Source organism: Palaemon carinicauda, chromosome 12 (genome assembly GCF_036898095.1).
Source record: "Palaemon carinicauda isolate YSFRI2023 chromosome 12, ASM3689809v2, whole genome shotgun sequence".
In the NCBI taxonomy this organism is placed as follows: domain Eukaryota; kingdom Metazoa; phylum Arthropoda; class Malacostraca; order Decapoda; family Palaemonidae; genus Palaemon; species Palaemon carinicauda.
The window spans coordinates 87,276,868-87,289,367 of NC_090736.1; positions in this window are offsets into that span (position 1 = coordinate 87,276,868).

Genomic DNA, 12,500 nt, shown 5'->3' on the forward strand with positions numbered 1-12,500 from the left:
CTTACTGTAAATCACAAACAAACAATAAAAGACCTGTAACAGAGAGCCTGTCATCTTGACAGTGCATCAGGGGTGATATTATCTCTTCCAGCGATATGCTGAATCAATAGATCTCACTCCTTTAGACGAGGGCTCCACCTAAGGAGATGGTTATTCTTATTCTTAAAAAAATTAAAGAATACCAGCGAATTATGATCCGTTCTTACCACAATAGGTCCTGTGCTACCACTTAGGTAAACCTCAAAGTCCTCCAAGAATATGATGAGTCCTAAAGTCTCCTTTTCAACAGTTGAATATTTTTGCTGAGCTCGAGTCAGTTTCTTCGAAAAATATGCCACCGGATACTTTTCTCCATCACAACTTGTGACAATACCGCTCCAACACCCACGTCACTAGCATCCACAGCCAAGCTAAAGGGTACCTTAAAATTCGGAGTTTCAAGTATTGGAATAGCCTTATCCGCAAAGTTTAATACAAACCGCCTATATTTACCCACCATCCCCAAAAATCGGCAAATAGCCCTTCGATTCTCTGGTACCTGAAAATCGAGGATTGACTGAATATTTACCGATTTTGGGAGAATTTTGCCAAATCCCACCTCATGACCTAAATAGATTATTTTGGCTTTTGCAAAATCACTTTTGTTTAAATTGATCACCAAACCAGCTGCACGCAGCCTCTCAAACAAACATTTCATGTTTTTCAGATGAGACTCCCAACTATTACTGTAAACTACGAGGTCATCAAAGTAGACAACTACCCCTTCTAACTTATCAATAACTTGATTCATCACCCTCTGAAAAGTGGCCGAGGCAGTTTTCATACCAAAAGGCATGACATTACATGAATGTAAACCTTCCGACGTAACAAAAGCTAATATTTCTTTAGCCCTTTCTGTTAATGGAACTTGCCAATAACCCTTTAAAAGATCAAACTTGCTTATGTATTCGGGAGCCCCGACTTCATTTATGCAATCTCTCACCCTGGGCAGAGGAAAACGTTCCGACTCAGTAACCGCATTTACCTCACGATAGTCGAAGCACATTCTTTGTCCTCCCCCTTCCTTCTTAACCAGTACTACCAGAAACCTCCATGGGCTGAAACCTCTTTGAATTAAATCATGGTGTAGCATGTAATCTACCTCTTGCTTAATGATGTCTCTTTTGGATGGATTCACTCGCTACGGATGCTGTTTAATGGGACGAGCATCTCCCACCTCTACATCACGCATAAGGAGACTGGTTTGTCCTGGAATGTCCTGAAATAAATCAGTGAACTCTCTTATTAAGTTCATTACCTCTTTGGATTGGGTGGCACTTAAATGATCTAACATCCCGGGTAGATTTCCCAAAGCTACAGAATTTCCCAGCAAACTCTTACTGGATGTTTCCCCAAATTCTCCTTTCCCCTCCCTAAAGACAGAAGTGGTTGGATGGTTTCCCTGCCCTGGTAGGCTTTTAGCATACTAACATGGCATACTTGAAACTTCCTCCTCTTGTCAGGGGTTTCAACAACATAGTTTAGGTCATTCACCTTCTTTAAGATCTTCCAGTGCCCCGAGAATTAGGCTTTAAATGGATCGCCTGGAATGGGTAGCAACACCAATACTTCTTTACCAACTTGAAAATTTCGTAATTTGGTTTGCATATCATAATGCTCTTTCATTTTTCTTTGACTCACCTCCATAGTTTTTAAAGCAAAATCTCAAGAATTTATCAACTGTTCCCTTGAATCTCTTAAAAAGTCCAGCAAATTTACCCAAGATTTTACTCCCTCCCAGTGATCTTTCACTACTTCTAAAGGTCTCCTTACTTTATGGCTAAAAGTTAGTTCAAATGGAGAAAGCCCCATTACCTCACTAGGAATAGATCTGAATGCAAATAATAAATAAGGAATTACCTGGTCCCAATTCTTGGGTTCCTGCTGCACACACTTACTAAGCATTGATTTCAATGTTTGTTGAAATCTTTCCAGTTTTCCTTGACTCTGTGGGTGATAAGGCGAAGAAGTTACATGCTTTATGCCTAATTCTTCCAAACCCTGCTTAAATACTTTACTTTTAAAATTACTCCCGCAGTCAGACTGAATTACCCTGGGTAAACCAAATTTCGAAAAGAACCTCTCCAAAGATTTAAGAACACTCCCAGCATGTATACTCCTTAAAGGGATTGCTACAAGATACCGTGTGGTCCTATCCATCAGTGTCAAAATATATTGATTTCCACTGCTGGTCCTTGGCAAAGAGCCAACTATATCAATTATTACTTCCTCAAAAGGTTCTCCAATGGCTGGAATTGGCTGCAGTGGTGCTTTCGGGATTTTCTGATTCGGCTTCCCCGTCGTCTGGCAGACTTCGCTGGTCTTCACAAACTTCTTGACGTCTCTTCTAAGAGAAGGCCAGAAAAACAAATTTGAAAGTCTTTTGAAAGTTATTTATACCTAAATGACCAGACAGAAGGTTGTCATGAGCTAGCTATAATAACTTACGTCTGTAGTTTACTGGTACCACAATATGTTCTCTTACCTCCCATGCATCTGCAGGTGCTCGCTTTGCTTTACTTATCCTTTTCAACACTCCGTCCTTCCATTCTAAATGAGGACGACTATTATCCTGACTGACCTGCTTACTCCTCTCCTTCTCAAACTCCGCCTTCTGAGTCGGCACAAATGTATCAATTGCCCATTTACCATTCTCATCCCTCACGGAAGACAACATGGGATTTCCAGTTACACTTATCTCAGAACCATTTTTCTCAAATAACTTACTGAGCCACATATAGTCCATCTCCCTGAACTTACATTGGGCTCCAGAACCCGTGACCATGAAAACAGGCTTTTCAGTCTCTACCGACTTACCTTGCACCAGAGGACAATTACCTGGAGTCCGCACCTCACGGTCATTGGCCACTATCACGTCCACCCCCTTTATGGGTAATTCATCTACTATTGCCAGACTTATGGGTCCTTTTACCCATTTAGAGTTTATCACTAACTCTACCAAGGGACATGCCGTTACTGTTCTCGGGAATCCCCCTAGTAACACAAATTTTTCCTGTCCGTGGCTCAGTCCTTCAGGCAATACCGAACGCAAAATTATGGATTGCTCTGCTCCCGTGTCCCTTAAAAACTTTACCCGTCTCTCCGAAGTATTCTGGCCTTTGATGCTCACTACACCATCAGAGACATAGTTTTTGAAACACTCATCTGTTACAGTCGAATCCCGACCCAACAGACCCACTAGCTTTGCTTTATCCAACCACAACTGGCACTTCTCTTATATATAACCTGGTTGCCCACAATGCCAGCACAACAGTTTTCCACCTTTCTTTGGTGAACCTGGCTTCTCACCTCTATCCGGTGATTCCTTTGTCCTCTTTCTAGGTGACTGACTCGCGCCTTTTCCACTTTGATTCCCCACTTTGCCTTATCACTGAACCGATAGTTTCCCTTGTGGGAAAGGAAAATATCATACCACACTGAAAACATATCAAAGAGAGAAGGGTACTAGTAAGAGGTATAGAGGCACAAAAGATTCATGTAATATCACCCACTTTCGTTATCTCAAAAAAACTTATCAATATAGAGAAAGTAACAAGAAAGTTTAGAGCCTACTTGAACATATATTCCCTCCCTATCTGAACCCCTTTCGTTACAGAGAAATGCACACACACACACACACACACACACATATATATATATATATATATATATACATATATATATATATATATATATATATATATATATATATATATATATATATGTATATATATATATATATATATATATATATATATATATATATATATATATATATATATATATATATACATACATACATATACCAAAGGCACTTCCCCCAATTTTGTGGGGTAGCCGACAACAACAAGAAACAAAACAAAAAGGGGACCTCTACTCTCTACGTTCCTCCAGCCTAACCAGGGACTCAGCCGAGTTCAGCTGGTACTGCTAGGGTGCCACAGCCCAACCTCCCACATTTCCACCACAGATGAAGCTTCATACTGCTGAGTCCCCTACTGCTGCTACCTCCGCGGTCATCTAAGGCACCGGAGGAAGCAGCAGGGCCTACCGGAACTGCGTCACAATCGCTCGCCATTCATTCCTATTTCTAGCACGCTCTCTTGCCTCTCTCACATCTATCCTCCTATCACCCAGAGCTTTCTTCACACCATCCATCCACCCAAACCTTGGCCTTCCTCTTGTACTTCTCCCATCAACTCTTGCATTCATCACTTTCTTTAGCAGACAGCCATTTTCCATTCTCTCAACATGGCCAAACCACCTCAACACATTCATATCCACTCTAGCCGCTAACTCATTTCTTACACCCGTTCTCACCCTCACCACTTCGTTCCTAACCCTATCTACTCGAGATACACCAGCCATACTCCTCAGACACTTCATCTCAAACACATTCAATTTCTGTCTCTCCATCACTTTCATTCCCCACAACTCCGATCCATACATCACAGTTGGTACAATCACTTTCTCATATAGAACTCTCTTTACATTCATGCCCAATCCCCTATTTTTTACTACTCCCTTAACTGCCCCCAACACTTTGCAACCTTCATTCACTCTCTGACGTACATCTGCTTCCACTCCACCATTTGCTGCAACAACAGACCCCAAGTACTTAAACTGATCCACCTCCTCAAGTAACTCTCCATTCAACATGACATTCAACCTTGCACCACCTTCCCTTCTCGTACATCTCATAACCTTACTCTTACCCACATTAACTCTCAACTTCCTTCTCTCACACACCCTTCCAAATTCTGTCACTAGTCGGTCAAGCTTCTCTTCTGTGTCTGCTACCAGTACAGTATCATCCGCAAACAACAACTGATTTACCTCCCATTCATGATCATTCTCGCCTACCAGTTTTAATCCTCGTCCAAGCACTCTAGCATTCACCTCTCTCACCACTCCATCAACATACAAGTTAAACAACCACGGCGACATCACACATCCCTGTCTCAGCCCCACTCTCACCGGAAACCAATCGCTCACCTCATTTCCTATTCTAACACATGCTTTACTACCTGTGTAGAAACTTTTCACTGCTTGCAACAACCTTCCACTAACTCCATATAACCTCATCACATTCCACATTGCTTCCCTATCAACTCTATCATATGCTTTCTCCAGATCCATAAACGCAACATACACCTCTTTACCTTTTGCTAAATATTTCTCGCATATCTGCCTAACTGTAAAAATCTGATTCATACAACCCCTACCTCTTCTAAAACCACCCTGTACTTCCAAGATTGCATTCTCTGTTTTATCCTTAATCCTATTAATCAGTATTCTACCATACACTTTTCCAACTACACTCAACAAACTAATACCTCTTGAATTACAACACTCATGCACATCTCCCTTACCCTTATATAGTGGTACAATACATGTACAGACCCAATCTACTAGTACCATTGACAACACAAAACACACATCAAACAATCTCACCAACCATTCAAGTACAGTCACACCCCCTTCCTTCAACATCTCAGCTTTCACACCATCCATACCCGATGCTTTTCCTACTCTCGTTTCATCTAGTGCTCTCCTCACTTCCTCTATTGTAATCTCTCTCTCATTCTCATCTCCCATCACTGGCACCTCAACACCTGGAACCGCAATTATATCTGCCTCCCTATCATCCTCAACATTCAGCAAACTTTCAAAATATTCTGCCCACCTTTTCCTTGCCTCCTCTCCTTTTAACAACCTTCCATTTCCATCTTTCACTGTCTCTTCAATTCTTGCGCCGGCCTTCCTTACTCACTTCTTTCCAAAACTTCTTCTTATTCTCTTCATATGACTGACTCAGTCCCTGACCCCACCTCAGGTCAGCTGCCCTCTTTGCCTCACGTACCTTGCGCTTTACTTCCACCTTTTGCTCTCTATATTTTTCATATTTCTCTATACTATTACTCTGCAGCCATTCTTCAAAAGCCCTCTTTTTCTCTTCCACTTTTACCTTCACTCCTTCATTCCACCATTCACTGCCCTTCCTCATGCTGCCTCCAACAACCTTCTTGCCACATACATCACTTGCAATCCCAACAAAATTTTCTTTTGCTAACTTCCACTCCTCCTCTAAATTACCAGTTTCTCTTACTCTCACCTCGTCATATGCCATTTTCAACCTTTCCTGATATTTACTTTTTACCCCCGGTTTTATTAGCTCTTCAACCCTCACTAGCTCCCTTTTACATCCACCTACTCTATTCCCCCACTCTTTTGCTACAACTAATTTTCCTTCCACCAAAAAATGATCAGACATACCGTTAGCCATCCCCCTAAACACGTGCACGTCTTTCAATCTTCCAAACATTCTTTTAGTTATCAACACATAATCCATTAATGCCCTTTCTACTACTCTTCCATTTGCCACTCTTACCCATATATACTTATTTTTATCTTTCTTTTTAAAAAAGCTAGCACTTATTACCATCTCTTGTTCAACACACATATCTACCAGTCTCTCACCACTCTCATTTTCACCTGGTACGCCATATTTCCCAATGACACCTTCTACCTCTCCAGCACCCACTCTAGCATTTAAGTCACCCATAACAACTACATAATTCCTTCTACCCAGTCCTTCTACACACCTAGTTAATTCATTCCATATATATATATATATATATATATATATATATATATATACAAAAACACAGATTATTTTAATAACGAAATTCTGACCTCCGATGGTACTCTTGAAGTTATAATCTTAAAGTCAGCTTGATATGTAAAACGGCATAAGGAATGCTCTGACAGGCCTTAATGGTACCTGTCTCGAGACCTCACAGGGTCAAAAATGCTCTTGAGCTATTGGTGACCCCTGGAGTCACTCACCAGCATAATACCGCCGTCTTAACCAAGGGACACATAACTCCCCAGCATAACACAACCCTCTTTACCAAGGGATAGACAGTGGCACTAAACTATACCTGTGTTTCAGGCCTTACTGGGCCAAATGCTAGCAAACTATGGTCGTCCATATTAGCACCAACTGCTGCTGCTGAAGCATTAGTCCGGGATTGCGATCGTCAGACCGCTGATGAGCACTAGCGTCTCCTAGCACAATATCTGGCCTCCTGCCTATACAAAAATTATTTCCCCTCCACCTTGACTCCTATTCCAGTCATGGGGAAGTCCAGCTCACTGTCAGCATAACAAACATGGAAAACAGAAAAAGGTCAGGAATTAACAACTGAACCTAAATACCTGCTTTTCTAGCCCACAGAGGGCAGGCTGGTGCAAACTAAGGAAAAGCAACCTTCAAATTTGAAAAGGTGAGACCAATATGTTATGTTAATTACTCAAAAGCAAGAATTACGTTGAAATGTATATATATATATATATATATATATATATATATATATATATATATATATATATATATATATATATATATATATAAGTATATATATATATATATATATATATATATATATATATATATATATATATATATATATATATATATATATATATATATATATGTATATATATATATATATATATATATATATATATATATATTTATATATATATATATATATATATATATACATATAAATACATATATATAATATATATATACGTATATAATTTATATATATATATATATATACATACATATAAATACATATATATATATAATATATATGTATATATATACATACATATAAATACACATATATATATATATATATATATATATATATATATATATATATATATATAATACATATATATATGTATATATATACATATATATATATATATATATATATATATATATATATATATATATATATATATATACATATATAAATATATATGTATATATATACATATATATATATATATATATATATATATATATATATATATATATATATATATATATATATATTATATATATACACATATATATGTATATGTGTTTGTGTGTGTGTGTATATATATATATATATATATATATATATATATATATATATATATATATATATATATATATATATATATATATATATATATATATGTATACATATATATATATATATATATATATATATATATATATATATATATATATATATATATATATATTCGTATATTTGTATTACCTTTGCTTTTTGAATTGTGACTAGCTTATGCTCTAAGCCTTTATTAATGCTCTAATTTTCCGATGCATAAGATAACACTTGTAGGTCTAGTAAGTTCTCCCTGGGAGAACACTACTGTCTGTCCTAAGTAATTGTAATCTTTAACAATCTCTTGACGATCATCCATAGCCATATTTGGTTATCTCTTTGTATTTTCATTGAACATTATCTTAGTTTTACTCATATCCATTTTCAGCCCTAAATTCCTGCTTTCTTTATTCAAATCTTCTATTACCTTTTGCATTTCCTCCCATGATTTACTAAATAAAACTATTTCATCTGTATATGTTAATTTGTTAAGGTATTCCCCATATCTACTTTTTCTCAATATAAACACTTAAAAGTTCTTCCATGCACACTGTGAATAATTTAGGAGAGATAAGGTCTCCCTGCCTATCCTCTTTCTCAATAAGAATGTTCTCGCTAGGTAGTTTCCAGATTGCTGTACTACCTGTATATTTATCTTCAAGAGTTTTGATATAAGATTCATCTGTTCTTTGTCTTTGAAATAATTTTAATACTACTGAAGTTTTGACAGAATAAAAAGCATTCCCGTAGTCTTCAGTATAAATTCCATACATATTGATTTTTCCATTTGCTGGTTAATTACATTGATATGGTCAGTTGTTGAATACTCGCTTCTAAAGCCTGCCTGGTTTCTGTTGATTTAAGTGTAGCTGTCTTCCTGTGTCCTAATATGATATATGTAAATATTTTATATATTATTGGGAACCAATTTATTGAGTTGTAATTTCACAAGTATTTTGTGTCTCCCTATTGGTAAATCAGTATATGGATGAAGATTTTTGAAGCCGTAGGTATAAAGTTTGCTGAAAAGTTTAGCGATTTTACTACTACGACTTTCTCTTATTCTATTATCAAATCAAATTTTATTTCATCCTTTCCTGCAGTTTTATCCCTTTCAATAACTTTAAATTTTTTCTTTACATCCACTGTTACTTTTGTTACTGACTCAGGTGTTACATTTTTTTTTATTGGCAAGATTATTTCTTATATCACTATTGTGTATCATTGAATAGAAATATTCTGCCTTTTTTATCACCCCATATCTTTTCTTGATATTTACCTTTTCATCCCTTAAAGCAAATATCTGTTGGCACTCTGTTCTAACTCTTCTTTTCCTCTATATGATTATCATTTCTTTCTTTAGCGTTTCTTCAATATTGGTCGGATTGTGTTTATGAATACCATAGGGTTTTAGTATGTTTATGTTTTAAGATAGCTCTTCTAATTCTATTTCATCTCTCCTGGATGTTAAATAGATTTCCAATCTTTCCTTTATTAAGTTTTTGGTCTTTTCTGATTGTTTTCCTTGAGTTTGTTTAGGAACTTTTCCACATGTTTCTAGTGGTCATTCCAATGCAAGTTTTGTTAAGTTACTGTTAATTTCTAAATCACTTGCTTCCATTTCATTATATAGCTAGGAGTACCCATTAGGTATTGCTAAACCGAGCTCGTAAGATTTTTCTCATATTACAAGAGTGTTTATTTTTTCAAACGTTTAGTTTTAGTTGATCAATAGAGACATAGCCTTCTTTACCACGCATGTTGAGTAAGAAAGCCTTCAGATTGTGATGGCTATCAAGGAAAAGGCCCATGTAAGGGGACGTTAGCAATGGCTTGCTAATGTCGTTGCACAGGAAAACTCATGTTGCAGAGGGAAAATCTGCCAGTATGTGTTGCTTATCTGGTGCTTGTAAGTTTGGCGCCATGGAGTAAATTTACCCATAATGTGATGTAGTGGTTAGAGATTGTCGGAGGAGGTTGCAGACAGAAAAAAATTTAGGGAGGAATGACAAACAAATCCCCATATACCATTTCACCTGCCAAGAAATCCGGGGCATCTTTAGGAGTGGTCTTTATTTGCTGCAGGACCCAGGGAAGCTGGGTAAACCAGTTGGAGTCCTTGCAGCGGTACACCAAAGCTACTTTAAGGGTGTGATGAAGAAGTTCAACCATTCCATTAGAAGCAGAGTTGTAGGCGATTGTCTGATGTATGGTGATTTCCGGGAGATTTGCTAAAGATGTCCACAATTGAGAGGTAAAAGTGGTACCCCTATTAGAAGTAATTTGCACAGGGATACTAAATCTTCCTATCCACCCTGAGAGTAAGGCAGATGTAAATGAGGCGGATGTTTCAGTTTCCATGGGAATGGCTTCATTCCAACGAGTTGAGTGGTCGATGACAGTAAGAAGATAATGATATCCTTATGATGTGGGTAGGGGACCTACTATGTCGACGTGAATGTGGGCAAAATGATACTGAGGTTGAGAAAAATTTCCCACTTTTGAACTCATGTGTAGATGTAGTTTTAAAGTTTGGCACGAGTTACAGGTGCAGACTCAATCCTTATCATCCTTAGTAATACCACAAACTTCGTCTCCAGTAGCTGTGCAATCAAACACCTCTCAATGCATTGGAGCAGGTATCCACTATTGAGGTCTGGCAGTACTGACGTCGTAGAGGAGGGTGGCGGAGGAATCATCGAGGGGACGTCTTCCCAACGGAGGGATGTGCAGGAGTTCCTACATGCTTGGTTCTTTGGATCTTTTTGCTGGGCTTCTGCTAAGATGTTGTAAATCATTCCCAGGTGAATGGCAGCCAATGTGTTTTTGGACAGGGCATCGGCAACGGGATTAATTTTTCCAGGGACGTGTTGAATGTTACAATTGTACTCAAGGACGCAGAAAGATGTCGGCATTGACAGTCGGATCAGGCATCGGAATGTTGAGAGGGAAGTTGCACCAGAGGCTCGTGGTCCATACGTATGACGCAAGGAATACCTTTCAACAAGTGGTGAAAGTGACGTACAGCCAAATGCACCATCAGCAATTCGCAGTTGAAGGTAGAGTAGCCACATTCAGCCTTGGGCGGTTTTCTACTGAAGAAGGCCAATGCGTGTATGGAGATGTTGACCACCTGCTCGAGTACTGAACAAATAATGATGTCGCTAGCATCAGTGGAGAGAAGGAAAGATGCATGTGGAGTGGGAAAATTAGAGCAACAACGGTTGATAGGGCATTCTTTGCGTTGCAAAAGATCACTTCTTGAAGGGGACCTCAATTCATGTCTTTAGGCTTGGCCTTGAGGGAGTTTTAGAGGGGGCCAAGAATAACAGTAATGGCTGGCAGGAAACGGTGATAATAGTTGATCATATCCAAGAATTCTTGCAGTCCTTTGACGTTTAAGCCATGGGGAGGAGGTTATGATCGGCTGCTACCTTCTCAGGGAAGGGGTAGGCTACTTCAGGAGTGATATGGTGCCCTAAGAATGATACTTCATTGGCGCCGAAGATACACTTGTCGCACCAGACGGTAAGACTTTTCTGTTGTAGGCGGTCAAGCACGATACGTAGGTGATGGAGGTGTTCCATTTTGGAGGAAGAGAACACAAGTATATCGTCCACGTAACATACACAGAAGGGGAGGTCCCCTAAGATGTCATCCATGAGGCATTGAAAAGTAACCCCAGCATTATGAAGGCTAAAACAAGATTAATTGAAGGTGTGTGCACCAAAGATGGTGGTGATGGCAGTCTGGAGATGTCTTTTGGGTTCATGGGCACCTGATAATACCCCTTCAGAAGGTCAAGCATGGAGAAAACCTTTGCTTTATGCATGTAGGAGGTCACATTGGCGATGTTTGAGAGGGGATAGTGATGTGGTTCTCTCTGCATGTTCGGGCGCCAGTAATCCCCACAAAAACACAGAGAGCCATCTTTCTTCAGGATGATGTGCAAAGGTGACTACCATGGGCGTGAGGCCTTTTGGCAAAGGCCCCTTTCTTCGACTTCGGTGAACATTTGTTTAGCGGCTGCCTAACGATTTGGAGCCAGAAACCTGAACCTGGCTAACACTAGGGGTCCCATGTTCTTGATATGGTGATATATAATGTTTTTGGCTGTAGCCGTGGCCTTTTGCCTAAGTTCTGGAGAGAAAACTTCAAGGTAGAAAGTGAGGAGGGGGTTGAAGAGTATGGTCGGAATGGCAGGTTTGAAGAGGTGTCGAGAAGTAAGAGTCTGCATTGACTAATTGCAGGTGAGCTACATCAACCGGGAGGTAGAAATGTGAGAGGAAATCCTCATTGAGATTTACAATGTTACATCAGCAACTTCTAATTATATTTGGCACTTCCAAACGATAATTAGAGGGTTTCATAACTATGCTGGAGAATGGCCTTGGCAGAAGAGAACAGGAAACACTGGTGTCTATCAAAAATCACACGCCCGTATGATCATCATGTAAAAAGAACAGGTTAGTGACAGGGGAGGCC